Source organism: Siphateles boraxobius, unplaced genomic scaffold, assembly GCF_051911475.1.
Source record: "Siphateles boraxobius isolate OS27281-9 unplaced genomic scaffold, OSU_SipBor_1 13, whole genome shotgun sequence".
In the NCBI taxonomy this organism is placed as follows: Eukaryota; Metazoa; Chordata; class Actinopteri; order Cypriniformes; family Leuciscidae; genus Siphateles; species Siphateles boraxobius.
The window spans coordinates 13,378,583-13,399,828 of NW_027508733.1; the positions used below are offsets into that span (position 1 = coordinate 13,378,583).

At 36.9% G+C, this 21,246-nt stretch overlaps 1 pseudogene across 1 annotated transcript in view; it reads left to right on the plus strand.

The window, feature by feature from the left end:
- The window catches only part of LOC143735398 (uncharacterized), a 154,632-nt pseudogene that overhangs the window by 12,239 nt on the left and 121,147 nt on the right, over positions 1–21,246 (plus strand). The window contains exons 13-29 of the transcript XR_013203164.1: positions 3,092–3,208; positions 3,632–3,716; positions 4,237–4,432; positions 4,530–6,357; positions 7,651–7,821; positions 8,329–8,499; positions 8,600–8,779; positions 8,965–9,135; positions 10,827–11,000; positions 11,176–11,349; positions 11,561–12,097; positions 13,078–13,251; positions 15,125–15,295; positions 17,080–17,253; positions 17,403–17,573; positions 17,704–17,874; positions 17,990–18,160. The product of XR_013203164.1 is annotated as an uncharacterized LOC143735398 (transcript). The remainder of the gene's footprint in view (positions 1–3,091; positions 3,209–3,631; positions 3,717–4,236; positions 4,433–4,529; positions 6,358–7,650; positions 7,822–8,328; positions 8,500–8,599; positions 8,780–8,964; positions 9,136–10,826; positions 11,001–11,175; positions 11,350–11,560; positions 12,098–13,077; positions 13,252–15,124; positions 15,296–17,079; positions 17,254–17,402; positions 17,574–17,703; positions 17,875–17,989; positions 18,161–21,246) is intronic.

Sequence of the window (21,246 nt, forward strand, 5' to 3'; positions counted from 1 at the left end):
TAAATGTGAGCGAATGTTTTACTATTCTTTTAACTCTTGAATGAAAATAATGTCAAAGTCAATTAAAATAATCAAATATTACAATTGAATATGTCAGGTAAATGTATCATTACAATTTCATAATCAATTCAAAGATAATCAATGTAAAACATCAAATGCTCTAGAACAAAGAAGAAAAAGTTTTACCCAACAAGAAATGCGTGAGGCTGAGAGTCTCGCAACTCTCAGCCTCACGGGCCGATCTCAGATACAGAAAGGGCCCCGAGCTCTCGCTGCGTTTCATTATATAATTAGACCCCATTTCAAATCTAAGCATCATTCACAGTGGAAATTTACCTGATATTTAGATATTTCTAAACTTCCTAAGAACTTTATTAACTTTTGTTTTACTTCTTTGGGAATGAGAGATCTGTACCAGTCGCACCAAGACATTTCAAATAATATCAAACATGTATAAAATTCGATGATAATCATTCACATTAAACCATTTAGATTCTTGTGTGAGTTTGGGAGATCCCTTCCATGTAGATTAGGATGAGAGAGGTGAGACCTTCGTCTCAATAGTGCATGAGGGGGAGTTTGAATGTTAATTTCCTTTGTTTTCTCAGAGAGTGGCCCTCTCTTAAAGTCCTTACAGTTTTTCCAGTCTTACAATGCTCTCTCCGCCGCAACCATCTTGCAGCACATCTTCGGCTTCGCAAAATCCTAATTACAACATCGTATAGATGACATTGTATCATATGATGCTCATAAGTTTTTTCATATTGCGTTAGTAGCTGATAACACCAAATCGGTAAAAGAAAGATCTCCATAAATTGCCTGTTTTTGCACTTCCTGCTTTTCCCTGCTGAGAATGTTTGTCCGGAAGGATGGAAACATCCATTCATGTTTGTCCAATGAATGGATGACTTTAGCACACATCTCTTGTTTTGTTTACAAATCTTGGTCCACTTGCAAAAAGGGCAGTGTGTGAAAGCAAACCACACTAAACAAAATAAATCAACATTGTATTTTGTCCGGACCAAAGCAAGTGAACTAGCAGACTTTCCTTGTGTGATGTACTAGAACTTGACTAAATACAAGAATAAATCAAAGATTTTTTAAAGAAAATTGTAAACGACTTTACTTGTTAATGAACATGGTCATTCAATTACACAGGCAGACACTAGGGCACTACATTCCACAGTGGAAATACAGAACAGGCAAACAAATAAAAAGTATTACATTGGAAAATGTTAATATTGTGTAGATAAAGAAGATATGATGGAATCTGGCTTGTCCCGTAGATGGTCTGCTTGCACCAGGGTCGGCGCTATGGTGGGGCATTCGAGGGCCGTGCCCCCCCTAGCGCTCATTGATGCCCCTCCTACCAGAGTTTCTAATACAATGCTAAATCATAAATCAGATGTAGGCTATACAACACCAAATGTCCAGCAATCTATTTAAATAGTACATTGTGTTTAATTTGTCTAATGAGATCTAATATGTGTTAGTGCCAAGAATTTTCACGTGAAGAAATAACGTTAAATATATTCAATCCAATTTTTATTTGTAAGTTCTTGAATGGTCCAGTGGTGGAATTTTGAACTAGCGTGCAAGAGATTCTGGGTTCTAACACACACTCGCATAATTATTATTTTTTTTCCCCCTCATTAAAACCGATTATGTTTATCAGTGGTTGTCAGGGACATGTTTGAGTGCATTTTACTTTGTGATTTCACCGGTACGAATAGAGATTTCTCCGCAACCGATCAAGCGGGCGTCCGTGGGAAGATGTTTCTTGTGGCAGCGCGAGCCACTAGAGAACACTATCAGCACCACAGATCGCAGTCAACGAGCACTTTGAATGGCGTGTCCAAAAAAAATATCCCTTTTAGTTATTTTTTTCAATATTAAATGTACAAATTTTAACTTAAATGAAATAATGGCTTGGTTGAATTCTAATGTAACGTTATAATTTCTTGATAACAGACCGCTGCTAAGTATAGCACACCGTTGCCATTAAAAACAGAGCATGCAATGGACACAGTTATGTTCACGCGGAAGCAATACAATCGTTTTTAAATCAAACTTCTATAAATTAATATTTTTTTTGTGTAAAATTATTTATTTGTAAAGTAACCACAAATTCGCAATTAACAAATAATAATAATAAATAAAAAACGTGTTTCGTTTTTTAAAGCATTTCTGCTGTGTTAGCAGAAAAAAAAATTCTCAAACGGCAGTGCCCCCCCGCGGATGACCCAATGCCCCTCCAGTAGATCTGCTCTGGCGCCGACTCTGGCTTGCACGCTTTAACCTCTCGCACAAGCAGATCCATTTGCTCTCTGGAGACGCGTTTACTTTTTCCGCTTGCAAATTCCACCATGTAAATAGCAAATCCGTCATGGTGCGAGCGCAACTGGCTTTTCAGGGAATGGGAAATTACACTCTGATAGGTTTTTTGCACGTAACGTCCAAAACACACCCATTACTCATTAAGAGAACAGGGACAACCCTTTTAGACCATGCGACGGGCGCACTGACCATTTTTCCCATTGTTAAACTAGCAGAAGTGGATTCAGACACTCCCTAAGTGCACTTGTGCTGTGTGCTGTGTAGACCATGCGCTTAGATCGTTAAAATAGGGCCCACAGTTAGGATTGACGGTATGGTTCTGTTCTGGGCAAGAACTCCCTACGCATCCATGCAGCCTAGCATGGATAAGAGCAGGGAGAGCAGCAATAACCCCCTTAGGCTAAACAGAACAGAACCAAAATTAATGTATTGCAGATAACATTAATTCAATATTTGAATGTACAACATAATTTCGAGAATTTAGTCTGGTTCAAAGGGGAATCAGATTGCCAAATCCTGACTGACAAGAGGTGGAGCTGGGGATGGAGGAGGGTGATTAGCTCATGACAAAACACGGTAGCTGCTGATAATACTGAAGGAGCTTATATATGGATGCTGTGATAGGTGTCATATACTTATAGGTAGACATGAATAAGCTGAGAGTCAGCTAATGCGAATTTCACTAACGTGACTGAACGCAACTGTGAACCTGTTAATTTTTTATGTGATTTTCTTCTTTTTGTGTGTGGTTTAGTAACAAATGGCAAAAGACCACAGTAAATATTGGTGCAGAATTTACACGGTGGGAAGCTCTAAAAGCACAGAAGAAATTGAAGAGTGATGTGGAACTGGCATCTTTTCTTCTCAACAGGTGAGAACTCAATATATCACAGTTTACCATTCACTTCCAACTTAAATGGATCTACTTTGTAAAAATGTGTAATTATTTTTTCTTTTCAGACTTAATAAGCCATGATATGTTACATGGTTGTTCAATATACTGTACTTGTGCCTTTGAATCAAACTGATCGTGTGCAGTGATCCATATAAATATAAATCACACTGACAATTTTTGAAAGTTAAATTCAGTACCTTGCAATGAGATCATACATTTCAGTCATCAGGGTCAAGTGGAATATACTGTATATGCAATAGTCTATTATTACTACCAAGAGGATAGTGCCCCCACATAACTCTGCTCTTTCTTGTAACTGAGCCATTAGTATGAATTGAAATGCCCCCCCCCCCCCAAAAAAAAACAAACAAATAAAATTCACATTTATTTTGCTATCAGGGTTCAATATGAGAAATCAGACTCAGACTTGAAGATTTACCGCTTCCGCAGGGATTTCAAAGAAAATTTGGTCTGTATCTTCAAGGTAAGTAAAAAACAGGTTATTGAACAAATTTAAAACTGTATTTAATTTTTATTTTTAAAACTTGCTAACTGATGTTCTAACAATCCCGAATTTTTCAATCTCAACTCAAAAATACTCAACCTCTCAAACAAACAAGGTGTAGACACGATGTACAGTAAGTTAGAGATTTATTTTGTTGCATATAGTATGTCCCTCTGTAGCCTAAACTGCTATGGTGGAGCCGTTGCTCAGCCTTCATCTGCACTTTAACAGAATACCCTCAATAATTTTAAAAGCACCGTCAGTTATTTGATTCTGGAACAGAGCCTGCTGTTTGTGTTTTTGTATTCACTACGACTTTACCTTACGTATGGTCAATATTGTCAAACTAAATGAGTGCATTTTTACTGTTGCTTGTCTGTAATTTGTACTACAAGTAAATTGTTTAAATTTTAACATGTTTTAAATGTATTTGACAAAGGGTATAGGATTTGGTTACTTTTTTTGGTCTGTCCCTTATTTTTTCTTGCTTTGTTTTCAGGCTCTTGAGAAAAAAATGACCATATTTCTGAAGAATGAGCTGGAAAAGTTGAAGAAAATACTAAAAAGAGAGAACACACAATACTTTGTGCAGGACTTTATAGAGGAAATGCGTGATATTAAAGAAGCAGCTCTTGATATGACACTCTACTTCCTGAGAGATATGAAGTATGTTGATGCTGCAGATGCTCTACAAGGTAAGAGTTTCATGGGCATAAAAATCTGTCTGTCACTTATAAAATGTACAAGAGAAAATGATGCATATCTGTTTTTTTATTATCATTTGTGTGTTAGATGAGCTGGTCCTCATTCATCAACGACCACTAAAATCAAACCTGAAGAGGAAGCATCAATCTGTATCTGAAGGAATTGCAAAACACGGTGACTCCAAGCTTCTGAATAACATCTACACTGATCTCTATATGACTCAGGGTGCTAGTAAAGAAGTCAATACAGAACATGAAGTAAGAAAGATTCAGGCTGCTGCCAGGCGGCAAGAATCACAAGAGATACCAGTTGAATGCAAAAATTTGTTTGAAGCACCTGAACAAGACGAGGAGATCAGAACTGTACTGACAAAAGGAGTTGCTGGCATAGGAAAATCCATCTCTGTGCAAAAGTTTATTGTGGATTGGGCTGAAGGAAAAGAAAATCAGGATATTACTTTCATATTTCCTCTTGCATTTCGTGAGATGAACTTAAAGGAGAAAGAAAAACAAAGCTTAACAAGTCTTATAAGTCAGTTTTTCCCAGAAATTAAAGGACTGAACCTTGCAAGAAACGATAAATTCAAAGTCCTGTTCATCCTTGATGGATTGGATGAATGTCGGCTTCCTCTAAACTTTGATGGTAATGAGACGTGGCGTGATGTATCGTCACCAGCCTCTCTGGATGTTCTTCTGACGAACCTCATCAAGGGAAATCTGCTTCCTTCTGCTCTTATCTGGATCACGACCAGACCAGCAGCTGCCATTAAGATTCCTCCTGAATTTATCGACCGCGTGACAGAAGTACAAGGATTCAATGATGCACAAAAGAAAGAGGATTACTTCAGAAAAAGATTCACGGATGTAGATCTGGCCAATGAAATCATTGACAATGTTAAACAATCGAAGAGTCTCTTTATCATGTGCTACATCCCGGTCTTCTGCTGGATTTCAGCCACTGTTCTCCAGAACATTTTGGAAGAGAAAATTAATGATAATCAGTCTGATGATGCCTCTAAAACACTGCAGGAATCAAATACTGAAGACACTCCGAAGACTCTGACACAAATGTACACACACTTTCTACGCTTTCAGATCCAGCAGAACAGAAGAAAATATGATGGAAAATACACACCAGATGTTTCCTGGGATAAAGATGCCATCCTTTCACTGGGGAAACTGGCATTTCATCAGCTGAAAAGAAACAACCTGCTCTTCTATGACACAGACCTTGAAGACTGTGGTATTGATGTCTCTAAAGCATCAGTGTATTCAAGCATGTGTACCCAGATCTTTAAGGAGGAAAAAGGGATCATTCTTGGTACAACTTTTTGCTTTGTTCACTTGAGCATTCAAGAGTTTATTGCAGCCCTTTATGCTCATCTGTTTCTAGACATAAACAAGAAAAGTGTGTTTGTTCAAAAGTCTGCAGAACAGGAAAACAAAAATGAAACCATGATTGATTTGCTCAAGACTGCAGTGGACAAGGCGCTCGATAGTGAAACTGGACATCTGGACCTTTTCCTTCGCTTCCTTCTCGGTCTGTCACTCCAGACCAATCGTCCACTTTTACGAGGACTGTTGACACAGCAAGATGATAATGACCAGAACTACAAGGAGATAGTACAGTACATCAAAAAGAAATTAGATGATAATCTGTCTCCAGAAAGATCCATCAATCTGTTCTACTGTTTGAATGAGCTGAATGATCAAACTCTGGTAAAAGAGATTCAGACTCAACTAAGAGAAGGAAGTCTGTCTTCTGCTGATCTTTCACCTGCCCAGTGGTCTGCTGTGGCCTTTGTGTTGTTGACATCAGAGGAGGAGCTGGAGGAGTTTGAGCTTCAGAAATTCAAGAAATCAGACGAGTGTCTCTTTAGACTGTTGGAAGTTGTGAAAATGTCCAAAAGAGCTCTGTAAGTAATTTAAAGCAGAGGTCTTCAACCTGGCTCCTGAAGGCCCATTGCCCTACAAAGGTCATTTCCAACCTGCATCATCTTGTGATTTTCATGTAATCCTGAAGAGCTTGATTATCTGGTTCAGATGTTTTGATTAAGGTTGGAGCTAAACTCTGCAGGGCACTGGGCCTCCAGAGGCCAGGTTGAAAACATGATTTATAGACTGAAATGTAATTAAAAAGAAAATACATTAATCAAAAACCTCCATAAGTAATTATTAATCATATACCAGATATAGGTATATTGTAATGTCTGATGAACGACAGACAAAGGAGGCTCTGTTTCTGAACTTTTAATCGTAATGCAGAACAAATATAACACAGGTGAACCAGCCTAACTCCGTCTCTAGTTCCTCGTCTGGGCTTTAAAACTCCCCGCATTAACCCTATGAATGCTGGCGCAAAATAAAACAGCAATTTAAAAATGATTATAAAGAGTCTGTGCGCTACACTACGAATGTTATTTAACCACATTAAAGGAGAACTCAGGTCAATTTTAACTTTGAGCTCATTTTTTTGTAAATTTGAAGTGCTGTCAGTACAGAGAACAACGACAAAAATCGGTGTTGCCTACACTGTGTTATCCTCTTTTTAAAATTTGCACCCCGTTGACTTAAATGGGGCAAGATTTAAACCTGATTTTATCCTCTTAACATCCTTGATGTGTCATTACAAGTACACAGCCATGTGAGTGATTTTATTCAGAGTGAACATGGTGAATCCGACTGCAGTAGATGTGAAAGATATGATTAAAAGTGATGTTAATTCAGCCAGCTCACATACCTGTATTTACTTCCTGTTTTCGGTCGAAGTCCACAGTAGTCGATTGTCGAGTGCGTGCGCTCGACAATCGACTACTGTGGCAATTTCAACCCGAAAACAGGAAGTAAATACAGGTATGTGAGGTACCGGAGTTCCCCTTTAATTTACAATTGTCATGGTTAACTATGTTTAAACTATTTTTAAGCACTTATGAAATTACATTTTTCAAAAAAAAATTGTAGAGGAAGAAACACAATATTATTAAAATTAAATTCTGCAAATTATATTTATATACAGCATGGCAAGTTGGTATTCTGCTTGCATCTTATAGTATGCATCATCATTAGGGAGTATTCTGAATTTGATCTCTTAATATCACTGTCGTATATTTATCGTTCATCTGAAATTAATAATTTTTTTAAAAATATTTGTATAGCAAATCCATTGTTTGTATTTCATTTTTCTTTGTATTCTAAATTATTTCTTGTAGGTTAAACGATTGTGACTTAACAGACAAAAGCTGTTCAAGTCTGGCTAAAGCTCTCGAATCAGATAACAATCTGGAAGAGCTGAATATGAACAATAATAATCTACAGAGTTCAGGAGTAATTCATCTCTGCTCTGGCCTGAAGAGTGTGAAGTGTAAATTGGAGATATTGAGGTAAGTTGTATGACAACAGGCAAAAGGTGTGAGTTATACTTTACAAAGTGTGTGTATAAATAATGGATTTCAATGCCATAAGTTAATTAATATAAATTGTAATGACTGATGACTAGTTTTACAGATAAGGGGAGTTAAAAGTAGTTCACCATAATGAATCCATGCAACCTAGAAATTACATGTTTTATTCACTAGTTGTAGATCTATCTGCTCTGCTTTTTCTATATTGTAGAAAACACGTGATTTATTACATATAAAAAAATGTTTTGGCAAGGTTCAAATGAAAAGAGATGAGTAATAAGAATCAGGAAAGATTGCGATATCCAGCTAGCTATATATTAACCAATCATGAGATGTTTGAGAGACAAACAAAGAGACTGTAACAGAGACCAAACAGTAAGAGCTGTGCAGTAAACCTCACTCCTTTGGCCCCAAGATGGCTAGCATGCCTCACATGCTGGTGAAGCTGGTTAAAAATCTAATACATTGACAACCTTTTTTTTTCAGACTTAACCAGTGTTCGGTAACAGAGGGAAGTTGTTCCAATCTGGCTTCAGTTCTAAGTTCAGTGTCCAGCAGTCTTAAGGATCTTGACCTAAGCAATAATAATCTGCAGGATTCAGGAGTGATGCTGCTCTCTGATGGACTGAAAGAAAACTGTAAACTAGAGAAACTCAGGTGAGTTATGTTAGACTCTAACTCTATTTTGTCTAACACTGGGCATTTTGTTTGTCTCTATATTCAGTGATCAATGTTTGATTGAAATCTCTTTATGTAGACTCTCTAACTGCGGTATCACAGAAGAAGGTTATAAAGCTCTGGCTTCAGCTCTGAAATCAAACCCATCAAACCCTTCACACCTGATAGAGCTAGATCTTAGAGGAAATGATCCTGGACAATCAGGAGTCGAGCATCTCCTTGATGTACCACAGAAACCAGACTGTACACTAACAATAAGGTGACGTGATGATGCAAAATTAATGATATGCTGGCTAATAAATTGATGAAAGTACTGTAGCACTGAAAAATTTCCATAAAAGTAAATTCAAGATGAACCAATTCAGACTTTTTTCATTAGAATCAAATGCTACATCAAGCTTAGTTGCGAATTGATTTAAATTTGGTTCAATTTCCATTCTGCAGGTTTTTGAATCCTGAAGCAGAGAAAGTCTGTCAGAATCTGACTGATGTTCTGGGTAAAAACCTGTTACTCCTGAGAGAGCTGAATCTGAATAAATGTAAACAAGGACACTTGGGATTGAAGAAACTTGTTCCTGTTCTGGAGGATAAACACTGTAAACTCAACACACTGATGTAAGTTGTATCATTGTTATGATGACAAGTTCAAAGGAATATGTCATTATGTGCTGGCATAACGAGTCTGAATACGCACAGTCTAATTACGAGCTACAGGCAAAACAAGCAATTCTCAATCTCAAACAAATTGATATTTTCACAAAAATTAGTTTTTGTGAAAATCATCTTGTCTAGTGATCCCAATGCTCCAATAGCAAGTAAACATCTTAAAGTATTTATATTTGTATGTTTTCGGAGAGGAGTACCTTTCCTTTGTCCATGAAAAATGTTTATTTTCTCTGCTTGCTTCTCGATGACTGCCGCTTTCCCTCAGCACAAGATTCGTATCGTTTTACTGTACGTTCACACCGCCGCCGACTTGAGCTTCCAAAGCGGCCGGAAGTCATTCATTTTCAATGGAAGCTGGCTTCTCTCAGCTGCAAGGAGCGTCAAATCCCTCGGTGTCGCGTTTTTGAGCGTTTTGAGCGTCAATCAGAAAGTTGAAAGAAGCTCAACTTTATGGTAATGAGCTATGACGCGGTTCAGCGGCAAGCAGCGGCAAAACGCCAGAAACCAATCAGAATAAAGACGTCCTTCACTCTGGCTGATTCCGGAGAAACATACGATGTGAACTTTCGTTCCTACCAAAACATTAGTTCCGAAAAAATTTTTAACTAGGAGAAAAATAATTTCACAACAATGAACCCAAAATCTCCAAGTCCGACGTCTTCTCCGCAAATACAGTAAAGTAGCACCAAACACAACAACTTCGCAATTCATTTGCTCACGGTGACAACGATTTGACCAATTGCACTAATGCAAATAATAGCCTAATGCAAATAATAATAATAATAATAGCTAATTATTATTTTTTTCCCCGACCAAATGTGACCAAAACGGTTATAAAAATGCTGTCATTATAAAAGGTTTCTTCAATGTATTGCTTGTTTTTTCTGTTTATTACATTTCATGTTGTGACACTTCTCTTCTCCCTGCTACGTCAGAGCGTCCAAAGCGTTAACGAGCTTCCCCGTGCTTTTTGACAAGCGTCCTTGACAGAGCGGCCGCGGCGGTGTCGGCGGCGGTGTGAATGTACAGTTAAAGCGCAGCATTCCAACTTTGTGAATATTCATAGCGAAATCTCCATGGCATGAGTCTGAACCAATGAAATGTGATTTTCAAACTAATGCTGATGTAAACAAAACGATGACGAATGTCTGTTTCATTCATTTTAATCAAACAATTGTGGTATCAAGAATTGATGGAAAAAGAAGTTGAATATGCTATAGATATGGGTTTTGATTTGGTGTGTGCCATATTTGGATTTATTACCAGGAATTTTAAGGTATGGTTGCTAGGAGATTTACTTTTCAAACCTTCAGAAAACTTTAACTCGATTTATCTTAAAATGGACTTTGCTGACTCTATTGACTTCAAATAGGTGAGCTCATTCTTTTTTTTTTTTCTTTTTTTTGTGATTCCAACAAATTTTGAAAGTTTTTTTTTTTTTTTTTTACAGAGAATGAGAAAACAACAATAACTTATTTTAGAAAATGTGCTTATTGCGACTCATTTTGCCCGCACGGGTACTGGCATCATCATTATTATTAATTGTCCCTTACAGTATGTGTAATAAAAGTAACAGTAAAAGTAGTATGTAGCACCTCTTCATTTAGGTAATTCTGAAACTTAATTTTCTCTTTATACAGTCTGAATAACACCGACGTAACAGAAGGAGAATGTAATGCTTTAGCTGCAGCTTTAAATTCAAACCCTTGGAATCTGAAAGAGCTGGATTTAGGTCAGAGTATTCTCAGAGACTCAGGAATGAAGATCATCTCGTCTCTGTTTGCAAATGTAGAGTGCAGACTGGTAAAACTGAAGTAAGTAAATCTAAATGTGTAATACAAAGAAACTGGTACAGTTTTTACAGTTTAAACTGAACTGTAATTTTTTTTAATTCAAATCTCATATTGATGAATAAGAGTAGTATCCAAGCTACTTGGGTACTTTGGGTATTATCACTTTGTTCTTTTTCTTTTAACTTTGTTTCTACAGTTTAAATCACATCTGTATTACTGAAGAAGGTTGTGATGCTCTGGCGTCTGCTTTTAACTCAAACCCTTCAAACCTCAGAGAGCTGGATCTGAGTAAGAATAAATTAGGAGACTCTGGAGTAACACAGGTCTCCAGTCTACTGGGAAATTCACAGTGTACACTGCAGATACTCAGGTCTGAATTCAGTTAATCTAAACATGAATGGCCTGTAAAAAAAGTTTCAAATGTTGGTAAACATAATATTTGGCTGGTACTGTACTGTAGTCAGCAGTGAATGCATCTCTTTTTGAGATGCTGCACATTATAAATGTCCTAATGGTGTAATGCTGATGATGAAATATTGTTTTTTATTAAATGAGTAATTGATTACAGTTTTATTTTTTAGACTTTCAGACTGCAGTATCAAAGAAGAAGGTTATAAAGCTCTGGCTTCAGCTCTGAGATCAAACCCTTCACACCTGATAGAGCTGGATCTCACAGGAAATGATCCTGGGCAATCAGGAGTGAAGGAGCTCGATGATTTACTACAGGATCCAAAGTGTCAACTAAAACTGAGGTGAGACGTGATAAAAGTATATAAAAATTATATTATTATATAAATAATTGTTTATATAAATATTATTTAACTAAAAACTATCTGTCGGGTCAAAACAAATTCAAGAATTTTTTTACATCAGAAATCAGTTGTTTTTTTATCAAGCAATGTTTAGTAGTGAATTGAATTCAACTTGATTCATCTTCCCTTCTGCAGGTTTTTGGGTCCTGCTGCAGATGAAGCCTGTCAGTATGTGATTGGAATTGTGGGTAGAAACCCGTTACTCCTGAGAGAGCTGAATCTGAGTGACCGTAAACTAGGAGACACACGAGTGAATCAGATCTCTGCTCTATTGCAGGATAAACACTGTAAACTCAACACATTGATGTGAGTATTTTATATTTTTATATAGACTGTTTCAGCAGCAACAAGATACATAAATGTTACTGCACATGTGTACTTTTGTGGCCCAAACTTAACTTCCGGTAGACTTCCGCAAAGAATCAACAACAATAGAGGCTGCATTATCTTTCTTATGCGTTATCATCTTTCATTATAATTGTGCAAGATTATCTGAATAAGGTCATTGTCAGCATTGCCGGTGTTAATCAATGGTGAGATCTAAATAAATAGCTGCACGCTGCTCACCTACTGCCAGAGAAAAAATACACTATGAATTTTATTTTTAATTTTACTGTTTATGTTTTTATTGTTTCAACGTGTCCACAATAGGAACCGTCCCCGTTAAGGACTGTGTAATATACTGTTTTCTGCATTTTTGACATACTGTAGGCTATATAAATACTTGCGTCACTCTTTTCAATCATGCAATGTTTCGGAATAACATTTTTCTTTATTTCATCATATATAAGATTATTGTTGGGAAACTCAAACTATTAGATTAAGTACTGAATTTGAGATTGATTGTATAGGAATAAATCACAAAAATCCCATGCTATGTGGTCACTGCCACTGATAGAGGATAAAGTGAGAGTTGTTTCACACTCCGGGATAAAGGCCTATTACAGACCTAATTTAAATATTTAGCTGGAAACAGAAATCGTTATACAGACCACATGATGTGAACAAATGTAAATGCGCTGTGTCCTGATTGACTGATGATCCGATCCGCATAGTAGTAAATTACACAGAACACATAACACTGCTCTCGTATGCAGTCAGACTGGATATTGATGAAGCTTTTTATGACTATACTCTGCAAAGTATCATAAAGGTACTTAAAAGTTTTAAAAGTTTTTGAGGGCTATGATTAGTTGAACAATCATTTATGTATATTCTTGTTATTGTAGTTGTTGTGGCTAAATCAAACTGAAGAATCTTCCTGTCTTTGTTTTGTTTCTCTGCAGGCTGAATAATAACAGTATTACAGAAGAAGGTTGTGCTGTTCTGACTTCAGTGTTTAATTCAAACCCTTCAAACCTGAAAGAGCTGGATCTGAGTGGAAATAAACTAGAAAACTCTGGAATGATGAAGATCTGTCCTCTGTTAAAAAATCCACATTGCAGATTAGAGAAACTTAAGTGTGTATTTTGATTTATCAACATTTCTGAACGTTAATATGTAATTGTAAAGGGTCTTATTATCAGAATTACTGCAGAAATACTTGAATTTAAGTATTACTCTTTTCACCTCAGTTTCACTCTGTGGACAGTCACATGCCACTTATTTTATATATCATGATAAATGATGTAACTACAGTGGGGCCAAAAAGTATTTAGTCAGCCACTGATTGTGCAAGTTCTCCTACTTAGAATGATGAGAGAGGTCTGTAATTTTCATTATAGGTACACTTCAACTATGAGAGACATAATGAGAAAAAAAAAAATCCAGGAAATCACATTGTAGGATTTTTAAAGAATTTATTTGTAAATTATGGTGGGAAATAAGTATTTGGTCACCCACAAACCAGCAAGATTTCTGGCTCTCACAGACCTGTTACTTCTTCTTTAAGAAGCTCTTTTGTCCTCCACTCGTTACCTGTATTAATGGCACCTGTTTGAACCCGTTATCTGTATAAAAGACACCTGTCCACAGCCTCAAACAGTCACACTCCAAACTCAACCATGGCCAAGACCAAAGAGCTGTCGAAGTACACCAGGAAGAAAATTGTAGACCTGCACCAGGCTGGGAAGAGTGAATCTACAATAGGCAAGCAGCTTGGTGTGAAAAAATCAACTGTGGGAGCAATTGTAAGAAAATGGAAGACATACAAGACATTGATAATCTCCCTCGATCTGGGGCTCCACGCAAGATCTCAAAAATGATCAAGAGAACGGTGAGCAAAAATCCCAGAACTACACGGAGGGACCTGATGAATTACCTGCAGAGACCTTGGACCAAAGTAACAAAGGCTACCATAAGTAACACACTACGCCGAGAGGGACTCAAATCCTGCAGTGCCAGGCGTGTCCCCCTGCTTAAGCCAGTACATGTCCAGGCCCGTCTGAAGTTTGCCAGAGAGCATATGGATGATCCAAAAGAGGATTGGGAGAATGTGGTCAGATGAAACCAAAATAGAACTTTTTGGTAAAAACTCAACTCGTCGTGTTTGGAGGAAGAATGCAGAGTTGCATCCCAAGAACACCATACCTACTGTGAAGCATGGGGGAGGAAACATCATGCTTTGGGGCTGTTTTTCTGCAAAGGGGACATAAAATTGATCCGTGTTAAGGGAAGAATGAACGGGGCCATGTAACGTGAGATTTTAAGCCCAAACCTCCTTCCATCAGTGAGAGCCTTGAAGATGAAACGTGGCTGGGTCTTTCAGCATGACAATGATCCCAAACACACCGCCCGGGCAACGAAGGAGTGGCTCCGTAAAAAGCATTTCAAGGTCCTGGAGTGGCCTAGCCAGTCTCCAGACCTTAACCCCATAGAAAATTTGTGGAGGGACAGCTGCCCAGCGACAGCCCCGAAACATCACTGCTCTAGAGGAGATCTGCATGGAGGAATGGGCTAAAATACCAGCTATAGTGTGCAAACCTGGTGAAGACTTACAGGAAACGTTTGACCTCTGTCATTGCCAACAAAGGTTATGTTACAAAGTATTGATTTGAACTTTTGTTATTGACCAAATACTTATTTTCCACCATAATTTACAAATAAATCCTTTAAAAATCCTACAATGTGATTTTCTGGATTTTTTTTTCTTCTCATTTTGTCTCTCATAGTTGAAGTGTACCTATGATGAAAATTACAGACCTCTCTCATCATTCTAAGTAGGAGAACTTGCACAATCAGTGGCTGACTAAATACTTTTTGGCCCCACTGTAAATAAATTATGTAAATATGGTTTAGTTAATGTTGTTCTAAGTTATTTGTCAGAATTTATTTAAAAGCCTGCAACTAATCTCTGTCCAAACAAAGAGTAAACAACTTATTTTTGTTTTACAGGCTTTCAGACTGCAGTATCACAGAAGAAGGTTATAAAGCTCTGGCTTCAGCTCTGAGATCAAACCCTTCACACCTGATAGAGCTGGATCTCACAGGAAATGATCCTGGGCAATCAGGAGTGAAGCAGCTCCTTGATGTAGCACACAAACCCAACTGTAAATTAACACCAACGTGAGTAGTTTGAACGAATGCTACATATTAAAGACCATCAGATGCTTAATTTTTAAATATATACTTAACCCTTTAAGCCCTGAAGGCATTTTAAGCTGGGGGGTTTTTCTGAGCGACACACAAAAGTAAAGACTCATACTTCCAAAACTATAGCAAGGAGAGTCAAAAGGTAGGTATCGTTTGATAAAAAAAAAACTTTTTACATTTTTTGAAAAAAAATATCATTACATTTGGACATTCTAATGCTGAGAAAAAGCTGAGAAAATACCAAAAAACAAGTGTGCTCAAAATAAATGTTACATATATTTTTTATTTGACATGACATGCAATCACCCAGGAAAGACATAAGGTAGGAGTACAGTTCTGTTTTGAAAAAGTTCCTCTACATGTGCTTTGCATCTGGATCAAATTTTGTGGTGATAGCATAAAGTAATCAAAATTTACAGCATTTGCAACCAAGGTAGCCTTTTTGTTTGTGGCTAGGTTTTGCCCGCCGGCGGTACACTCCATTTCAGAGGGTACTCGGCACCCATTAAGAGTTCATCCAAATGGTTACTTAGCTTTAAAGTGCCCCAATTATGCTATTTTAAAGGCTATTTTAAACGTTGATTTTACTCTATCAATCCGAACCTGAGTCCGATGATGAAACATTGGAAGATCTAGTTATTCAACTCCATCCTCCATCGCAAGGACGATTCGAGCTGGACATTTCTCAGTGATATGCTACTCATGTTGAGGTACATTATGAGATGTTGCAACTGTAATCCCTCACCATCAGCATTAACAAGTGTATGTCCATCAACAAATCGATGTGTAGCCTATATTTCTAATTTATTGCTGTGCACATGTGGGAACAGTAGCAATAGCGGTGCATACGTTACCAGAGCACTAACATGAATAACTGAATTAACATAAATATTTGTAAAACAAATCTGACTCCATCCTTTCTTAACTCAAAGTAGTAAGACGACAATCTGCATTAATAGACACGGTTTAAGGTAATAGTGGCCCACAGCTGCTTATCAGAACTCTTATAACGTGAGTTAGCCGATTAACCGGAGACCTACAAAATATAAAAACAGAAAGACATATTTTGAACACCCAGTAGAAAATGTATACATCAATAATTATTCATACTTGCAGGTTGTGATTCTGAGGATTAAGCTGGTCCAAACAAACTGGGTACTGACACTTCTGATTTGTACACTTCAGGTTTATTGGGTTAAAATTACAAATTTAAAATAACATTTCCATCACACACAATATGTAAATTAATTTGGGAGGAAACATGTTTTTTGCATAAGCCATAATCTCATCGGTTTAACAGCACAGCAGAAGTGTTTAATCAGTTACCATACTTTAAGTGCACAAATTAAATCTTTTTCCTTTTACCGTAAACACTGTATGTCCCTTAGAAATAGCATAAAATCTAATATTGTATACAAAAGTGATAAACATTTAAAATAATGTATAATAACATATTTTAACATTAAATTTTCTGATTTATTCATAATATTGTCTATATATTATTTACACATATACACACGTGTATGTATATATATATTCCTTCTAGTATTTTGTGAATGTTGGTTTCTGGTTATAAAAATAAAACATAAAAAGAATGTTGTTAGAATTTAAAAATGTTCTCCAAAAAAACTAAAATGAGAATCTTGCACTAACCACGTGCTATGTAAATTAGCTGGGCCTATTAAAGAGGAAGGGGGCTGCAAAAGGCATTCAATTTTAGGATTATGTGAGATAAAATGATAATATACTTTGTTTAGATTTTTGAAAAGTCCTGCTGCACGGGAGGCGTGCAAGTATCTCACTGAAGTTCTGGATAAAAGTCCATTATTAATGACAGAACTGGATCTAAGTGGAGATAAACTAGGAGGCCTGGATGGAGAGAAGCTCTCTGCTCTTTTGATGGACTCTCATAGCAAAGTGGAGAAAATTAAGTGAGTCAACATGATTTTATACATTATAATTGCATTTTCATTTATTATAAAAGACTGTCAGTCACATATGTGAGCAGATATGAAGACCTGTTGATCTGATGTGTGTTGAAAATGTGCTGAATAAGAAATAATGCTGTTTTTGTATTTAGGCTGATTAACTCTGAGCTGACAGAGAAAAGCTGTTCAGTTCTAGCTACTGTTCTTTCCTCCAAAACCATCCTGAAAGAGATTAATCTGAACAACTGCCGTCTGCTGGACTCCGGATTCAAAGAGATCTGTGAGGGACTGAAGAATTGTGTGTGTGAGCTGAAGATACTGAAGTGAGTACATTTCACCATCAGCTACACTCAACACCACAGCAATCACAGGAATATTACTATTTGATTATGTGCAAAAGTTCCATTGCTCATTGATGCTTTATTATAATAATTATTATTATTATTTTTCCAGACTCAGTAAGTGTGATCTAACGGAGGAAAGCTGTTCAGCTCTTTCTTCAGTTCTCAGTTCAAACTCCAGTAGTTTGAAGGATCTTGACCTGAGCAATAATAATCTGCAAGATTCAAGAGCAAAACTGCTCTCTGACGGACTGAAGGAGAACTGTAAACTGGAGACACTCAGGTGAGTTGATGATGTTGAGTTGAGGTGAGTTGATAATCTAACATATTAAATGTCTCTAGGTCTTTTTTCTCCATGTTCAGTCATACATTTTTTTGTTTAAATCTCTCTTCTGTAGACTTTCAGACTGCAGTATCACAGAAGAAGGTTATAAAGCTCTGGCTTCAGCTCTGAGATCAAACCCTTCACACCTGAAAGAGCTGGATCTCACAGGAAATGATCCTGGACAATCAGGAGTAAAGGAGCTCAATGATTTACTACTGGATCCGAACTGCCAACTAAAACTAAGGTGAAATTAGATGAATTGTAAAAAAATACATTACATCAAATTATATTCAAGATAAACTTACTGAAGCTTAGCAGGGTTGAGCCTGGTCACTTACCTTGCTGTAAAAAAGGCCAAATTCTCCAAGTAGGGCTCGCTGCATCCTGCGGTGGACATCCAACCCCGCCCACATCCAAGTGTGATGTCAGAAGCCACTCACATGGCCAATAGGTTTTAGGTGGGTTTCAGTATGTAGGTTCTAGATTAAAAGGTTTTTTTTAGGCGTTAGGTTACAGTGATGGGTAGGTTTAGGGATCAGTGTTTGGTGTAGGCAATCAGTACTGTGATTGACATGACCTATGGACATGGGTGTGGCTTCTGACATCACACTTGGATGTGGGCTGGGTTGGATGTCCACCGTAGGCTGCAGTGAGAGACTTCTCAAATTCTGACAGTATCATACCATTTTCCATTAAAACAGTATTATACCCTAGAAAACAATTAATTCTGGATTATATATGTTGTTTTCGAGAAAATGGCATACAGGAATATACTGTGAATTAACAGCGCTCAAAATCGACACTCAGAGGCTGTTTTCCAAATCACACCCTATACCATCATTCACTATTCCCTACATTAGTTCTCTAATATAGTCCACTTAAATGAAAATAATTGAAAATCACTGAAGGACAGAGAAACAAGAACAGAAAAAAAGAGAAACACAAACTACAACTGAAATCCAGACACACTTGAGTGTGAAAACAGTTTTTTTTTCATTCAATGAAATTAACAGATATTTAGTTGTTGATGTTTTATTGAATATAGTAAAGTCACCATGATGGAGATCAGTATTTGCTTTAGTTGGTCTCTTTACCCTTGACTTTTATCCATTAGTCTCTCTCTTGCTGCTGTAACCATAATAATTCAGGACATGTCTGATTCTCTGATCTAATCCTGTGTATAAGCTTTGAATTTATGGGTATATAATAAGTATCATGTATCTGTGAATCTACAACATGAAATCCAGCAATGTTTCTGTAATCAGTTATTCTGAAGGATATTGAAATCATATAGTGCACACAATTTTTTTGAACTCCTGCTTGACTCAGATACAGATAGAGCTGTATCTCTGCATCAACAATCAGCATATGAATCTCAACAATGGTGACAATCAGAAGTTTCATGTCGCAATGTATGCTGGGTTACAGGATAGTATAAAACTCACAGCATGCACTGCTGCATGAATACATCAAATAAAAAAAAATATTGACACCATTGTTGAGAGACATTTGCTGATTTTTGATATCTCTATGTTCCTACTAGACAGTGTAGCTCTGTTTCTTTGGTTGTGCATGATGTGTTTAAAAAAAACTGTCATTCTAACTCATTTCTGTAGTTTCACAGTGGTAGTAATGTAACCCTTTTGATACAGGATTAAACTCTGAAAAAGATTAGTGAATGAACAGGTTATATGATTATTTTGTCATCATAATCAATATAACCAACTGCATTCACAAACTGTGTGTGTGCACAAGTGTGGCTTGCAAAAGCACAGTTCAAGCAGCAAGATAAAAACTGATATTAAAAAGTCAAGGGTCAGCATCTCAAAAAACACTGATCTCTATAAACCAAAAATTTTCAAGTAAACATCTCAATAACTTCTGTAGATGTATGACAGAAATAAAGTCATACTGGTTAATAATAAGTGTAATAATGTGTAATGGCTGGAAGTCAGTTGTAGTTCGTGTGGTTCTCTATTTTCTGATTTGTGTGTTCCTCTTTCCTTCAGTAATTCTGCTTGTTAACAGCAGGTGTTCGTCACTAATGCTCAGCAATCACTTACATATTCACTTAATTATCTCGCTGCAACACTTCGTCAATGTTACTTTTGTAGTGTGGAATTTCCTGTGGGTTTGAAAGGGTTAACAGTGTAAGATGGAAAGACCCACAAAATGTATTTTAACAGTAATAAAATGTAGTTTTGTTTTGGGAGTGTAGAGCCTGTGCTTCAGTCCAGGAGAAGATCTAAAAAAATAGATGATATGCTGCATGTTGCTTAATTTAACAGGCAGTGACTGTGTAGTTGCTGGTCCAGTGGAAATCTTTTTTTTTCTCACTTTTATTTTTATTGTTTTAGGCAGTTCAAACATAAAGCATGGTGATCTCAATTTTCAGTATTATTACAAAATGCAAAAATAAAATAAAAATGAACAATCAAACATAAGACAGCAACCAGATGTCATGATGAAAAATGAAATAAAAAATAAAAACCATCAGATTACACAGTTTCTAATGCTATTCTATATGCTATCCATTTGCCCCATTTTTCTTTAAATTCAGCTTCTTTCAGTCTTAGAATAAAAGTCATTCTTTCCATGGTGAATATTTCCTGCACAATGTCCATCCACTGAGTATGGCTGGGTGGCTCAGGTTTGAGCCAACGTCTTGTTATTGCTTTCCTCCAGTGGAAATCTTTTTATATAAAATATTCTTTTAGTGGTCTCAAATGAAATAAGTTCACAGTAATACTTTGCTCACATTATTTGTGCATTATACATTTTAGTTAATACATTTAAATGACAGTTGGTCAGTTTAAGGCAGTCGGTTTCTGCAAGTGAAATTAGTTAACTTGAATTTTAATTTAGTGCATTTTTACATTAACATACTTACATTTTTTTACTGTAAAAAAGCCTGGTAAGGTCTATCAGTGTAGGGACACTATACTGAAACAAGCACGTCCTTCCGATGAGATGTTAAACCAATGTCTTGACTATATTTGTTCTTTAAAAATCCCAGGATGTCCTTCGGAAAAGAGTAGGGGTGTAACCCCGGCATCCTGGCCAAATTTGCTCATTGCTCTCTGTCCATTGTGGTATATTTTTCCCTTAACCTGACTTAGGTTGAACCGAGTGTCCTTGACATCTGAACCTATCGAACACTATCACTTGGTGGTAAGGTCTCTAGTGTTTCAATAAATAATATTATACTCAGTTGAGTTGCCTCTGAACGCGCAGGTTGACAACAATCTAACCCCGCTTAAGAGTCTCACAAAGAGTCGAACGACGTCTCATCCCCTATCGAACACTATCACTTGGTAGTAAGGTCTCTAG